Source organism: Aphis gossypii, chromosome 2, assembly GCF_020184175.1.
Source record: "Aphis gossypii isolate Hap1 chromosome 2, ASM2018417v2, whole genome shotgun sequence".
Taxonomy (NCBI): Eukaryota; Metazoa; Arthropoda; class Insecta; order Hemiptera; family Aphididae; genus Aphis; species Aphis gossypii.
In genome coordinates this window covers 80,313,958-80,320,238 of record NC_065531.1, presented here as the reverse complement: position 1 = coordinate 80,320,238, position 6,281 = coordinate 80,313,958, and positions in this window count along the sequence as shown.

Below are 6,281 nucleotides of genomic sequence, written 5' to 3'. Positions count from 1 at the left end.
TACACAGTAATTATTATTATTATTATTTCGAGTGATATAAACACTCCGGACGACGAGACGCTGACTTATTATTATTGTTATTATTTTAACATATTATTACCGACGACAACAAATAATCGTCGTTGTTGTAATGTAGTGCGCGTAGGTCGCTAAAACAGCTATAGAGCAGATAAGACGCACGCACGCACAGTATTTCGCCAAAATAAAGTGCGCAACACCCACACACGCCGTTAGCACTCCATCAAGACGCGCTCGGCGGGGGCGGTCGGTGGTAGACTCGTTTGTGCGGTGGTGTGTGCGGGCGCCGATCGCGTGTGCGTGTGCGCGGCGCGTCTCATCTGCTGCTGCTGCTGCTGAGCGATTTGCGGGCCCGCGGCTGTTCGTCCGCCGCCGCCGCCGCCTCCCCGCGATCGTCGAACGCGGAAGATCGCGCGCGTCGTCATGGAACCAACGAGCGATACGACACGGACGGAGTTTCGTCCATGACGATTGCAACACTGTCGTCTATAGTTTATTTTAAGTTAATATATAATAATAATATTACTATATATAGTCACCGACTCTGCCTTGCTGGCTTACACCATATAAATATTAATATTATATCGATTATATTTACACGAATTACGAGATACAGAGTTTGCAATCAGCGACTGCTGGGCAAATATTTGTTTCGATTTTCCACGACGTTAGAAACGGTCTTCCCGAAAACTTATATCGGTAGAGTAGTTATTCGTAATCGAAGACGCGTGGGATGTGGGGTTGAAATGTTACTCTACACTATAATATGGTATGGTGACTAGATTCATTAAACCTACTTATATAACGTTATAGAGGTGAAAATGTGTGGTAAACATTTACGTGGATGCTAAAGTTATTGAACCGTTAGTCAATATAGTTAACCCGTTTTTTGAAAATGAAATAAGAAAATCTCAAAATATTTTGACTCTTTTTTGAGCTATTTATAGACATTTAAAATTATTAAAACTTTTAGTTTTTTTTTTCTCAATAAAAATATTTTTGCTCTGTGAAATCGCTTTGAAAATTAACACAAGAGCTCACATCAATGCATAGGTTTTTATTAATATGCATTCGAAAAAAGTAAAAATTATGACAAACTTTGTCAAAATCATAATTATTTACGAACTAAGTGCATAAGTAAAAAAGTAAAAGAAGTAAAAAATGTATTAAATCTTCAAATTTTATTGCTTAAGTTTGAAAATATATATTACCATATAGGTAATATCCGGTAATATCAATATGTTTCTCATAAGTAATTTATACTGGAACCAAAAAATCTAAAAAGTATAGTGTACCTATACAAAGACAGTTATTTTTTATAGATATTAGAAGTTCTAATTTGATATTATTTTATATTAACAATTATAATTATTTTCTTAAAATTTAAAATCATTATTTGTGCGATACAAAACTTTTACATATACTTATTATAAGATTTTCAACACAATTATATTTTAAAAATATGTAAATTAATCTTATATAAGGTACATATTTATAGTTTTATACCATGAACCTATTCACATTGTTTACCGATAAAGACTTTATCGTAAAGTGCTTAAGTGTGGTATATTGATTTAAAAGTTAATAACAATAATATATAAATTATAAATATATGATAAATAATAATATTATTATTATAATAATTTAATAGTTTCGGGAAAAATTAAATCAATATTATACTGTAATACAAATAGTAAAATATATTATACTTTAATATAATAGCAATTATATCAATAAAAATATCATGAAATATATTTGTTGGCTTGTTGCTAACTATATATTTAAAGCTAACTGATCAGTGATCACTGTCTCCGCTAAAGTTATTTGAATTTAAATTTAACACAAACATTACATTAACCAATTTGCAATTTGACGGCCGTGTAACAGAGACTGAAACACGTTTGCATTAGTTTTACCTTTTTACACGAAAAACATGCATCGATATGATATAATCGTGAACAACACGATTGCTCTCTATAAAATATACCTAGCCAATATATGTGTCTTTTTAAACAATTTTCTTAAAAACATTTATGTTTACCCAATACCTATACATATGAAATAGAACCAATATTATCAAAGTTGGTATCCTATAAACTATGATATAATAATCGCGAGCACCTATTTAATATAAAGTACGTAAATAGGCGTATATAGTTTTTTATACATACATATTAATACAATTTAAATATGCATTGCGTGTACTATAGTCTATAATTATACTAATGTCATAATATGAAACAATTTCAACAAATCCTACAATTTATTTTATTTTTTGTCAGTCGTAAGCTTGTAAAACCGGGTAGAAAATTGCTGTATGTGGAAAAAAAGTTGAGTGTGATTTCACAAATATGTTTTATGGACGTCTGAAGTTTAAAATGCTTACGAAATTGTATATTCATGCGTAAAAAATAAGTAATAACGTTTTTCTTTGTTTGTTGTAGTACAAAAAGGAATAACCGAAGCTATTTAAAATGTTCACCGAGTGTTCATTTAATTTATACAGAGTACAGTAAGTTGTAGTAGTCAGTATAGGTTCTGACAAATTTAAAGTGTTCTATAGCTGCTGTAGTCATGTCCATTGTCCATGCACTGAAGTGATAAAATAAACTGGTTTGTTGCTGGACTAAAGTTCATTTTTCATTATCAGTAATCACTTATCATCATGGTTACGTAGCCCGTGAATCAATACGATATTACCATTACGATTTACTGGCTTTCGGCATTTATTGACATTAGGATTCGTAAACAGACAGCCGACAACATAGGACAGTGGTTTTCAACCTTTTTTAAAACATGGCACACTATGTTATTTACAAAATGTTCACAGCTGCACATATCTCAGCTATGATGAACAATTTTAGTTAGTCATGGAAAATTTATAATATGATATGTTTAGTATGATGGTTACTTTTGTCGTTTTTAAAAATTAATATTTTATTAATAACAGTTAAATACATCGGTGTATTGAATAAAATACAATTTGTTTCAATCAAACTACTTTATCTTTAATTCTCAGCTCGTAAATATATAAATTAAAATGTATTTGACATCTGCAGTACCCTGTAGGCATAATATTTTCTATGCATCATCATAGTTTAATGAAAAAATATTCTCATTAAGTTATTTATAAACATTTGGTATTTTCAATTTTTTTAAAGATTCGTTCATAGGTTCATATACAATGGTTTTCAAATTTGACATATACATTACGTCATTACAGATTTACTTAATGATGAGGTGTCTAATGTATAGCAGAGATGCGATTATTCACTTTTCTTCTTTTTAAGCTTGTTTTCCTTCAATTTTTAAACATTGAATTATCAGGTCATGTTATTATACTATACGTAATTGTATTATCTACATTTATTCAGCTTAAGCGTAAAAAATAAAGAATTAGAAATGTTTGATATCGGAAAGTATATTTTCATTTTCAGGAAGGGGTGATGTAGCTAATTTTCAACTAAAGGCTCTATACCGACGAGCAAAGGACTTTCAAAAATACATTTGCATATGTGAATCTCAAAATTATAATATTACCTACGATACTGATGATAAAATAAAAACATACATAAATTATAATCTTTGATGAAGATTTAAGAACCATCAGTAGGTATAGATTAGGTAGGTACATAAAAGTCATAAACTGATAACAACAATATTTAAATATTTGAAATATTTCAATAGATATTAATGGCAATAAAAGTAAATAAAACAGAATATGAAAACAATTCTTATTTGATACTATACCAAAATTTTAATTAAACATAGGTAACTTTCTTTAATTTTTGTTATCGCTCTGGGAATTAACTACACTAACAGCATTGTCAACCGACGTTAAGAAGATATAACTATATAATATTAATTAATTATATAAATTAAAATATTATTCAGAAAGTATATTAGTTATGTACAATATTGTACTTGTTTACAACTAGTCGTGGTTATTAAATATATTAAAATAGTATTTTGATTTTTAATAAATATAAACTATAAATAATAATCAGTCATATTATATGTACATTACACTAATAATTATGTGTAATTCGAAAAAAATCTCCTATTTATTGTCAAACAAAATATTTAAATTATTTAAACACTTAATATATAGGTTGGTATCGTGCATCATTTTAAAGTAGGAGTAAAACACTTAAGTGAGTATACTATAATCATAAAAATGATTGAACGTAAGATTGATAGCTTAAGTAGTCAGAAATTGAAAAAATAAACTCTCTTTTAAAATTGTAAGTTGGCGTATTCTAACAGTAGGTACTTTGTAATTTAAAACTAAGATAATCTATCATTATTTACATTAGTCGTAGCTAATAGTCAGTATCGATAGATATATAAGAGCTACTAGTTGTATAAAAATAATTGAATAGTACTTTTATTATACCAATATTTTATTTATCCAAATAATATTTTTATTGGTAGGTACATTTATATAGTATTCAGTAAAATGAACAATTACTTACCTAATTAAATATTTTCAAAAAACTAATAAACTAAATTAATAAATATAAATATATTATGAATTTTATTATGATACGATTAGTAAGTATTATTAGTAAATATAAAAGCAATATTCTGTAGGCATTGTACTATTATAGGTATAAATTGTTTAATTTAAAAATGAAGAAATTCGTTACCGTTATACCATAAAGCATAGCAGTTAAGTGTACCTATACACTTGTCATTACGAAGTCACTTGTCACTAACGGGTATTTTAAATTTGAATTCATTAATGAATATGATTCTGAATGAAGACTGTTTAACTTTCATTAACCAAACAATTACTTAGAATAATACAATTTAAAAAAACGTTTGTAATTTTTTTTTAGTTTTTCTTGATTGTTATAAAAAGTGCTGAGAATTGTTTACTTTGACCTCTCGACTCTCACCAATAAATTACATCCAATTTTCTATAAAAACTCTCTATTGAAGTTGCTGGTTAGAAAATTTGTCTACTAGAAAAAATTATTTCAGAATTTCAGATAAAAAAAAACACATTATCATCAAATCAATACATCCATCGGCTCATCGCTTCGTTTAGAATTTAGTATAATCTATTTGAGTACAGCGAGTAATACCAGTAGATCCCTAGAATTTTGAATTTCTATGATTTTTCCAAGAAATTCTCTGTAGATTTATTATATATTTAACTAACCTTGTAAGCTCAAATACTGCAGTAAATACATTTTAATTTTAATTTCATACATATTCAGTAATTGCAAAAAAATTAAAACCAGCTATATTGAAGGTATATGTACATTTAACATTTATATTCAGTTATATTTGAAATATTTAGCAAAGTGAGTGGATAATACAAATTTTATAATTATGTTGGAAGTCTAGATTACAGCATCAAAAGATCTTTATATACCTATTATAATATTATTTGAACTCTTCCAATTAACTTTCATTTTTTTGCATGTGGTTTTATATAGGTAGTTATTTTTGAAACAAGTAATTTTAAGTAGTTTTAATTTTTAACTTAAATATAAAATGTACAATGATTGTCTTTTTTGTATTATAATTAACCTTACTTAACCTGTTTAGATACCGTGAACACAGTGAGAGGTAGTTAATACCATAGAATTGTATTGTTATATACATTGTGAATATTATGACTTAGATCATAAATGTACGTAGCTTTACATGAACGAAGGTTTACGATTGTTTTATTTTTTATTTCATGAAACCTTAAAAGGTTAAAAATAGCATTGATACTCGATGGAAATAATTAATTAAATGTCTTGAAAAATAAAATTGATGAATTATTTATGATAAGAACTGATGAATGATGAGGTGTGTAATAAAAGCGTAATGGAGCTTCAACTATAGGTATATCCGGTAGTAACTAGTAACTACTGAAGGTGTAAGGTCTAAAGTAAAGGAAAAAAATCTAAAATTATATTTTGTGAATTTCTATGTATATTTCCTAAATGTAGTTCCTGTTAATTCCATTCGGAAGAATAATAAATTTATATTTGATTGTTTTGGATACATTCAGTTGATATATACTTTTTTTCAAAGGTAATTATGTGCGTCAGATAGTTTTTTAAAAGAAATTTTTTTTTTAAATTTTTCACTTGAGAAATTTATCGATCTGTATATTCTAAGAACAATAAACCGAAAATATATCTATTTAATTTGACAGGCAGTGGCTTGACTGAATATAAAATAAAATAATCAACAACGACACTTTGGACAAAAGATAGTTAATTATATAACAAATGTAAAGCTTAAAAATGTGTAATTCA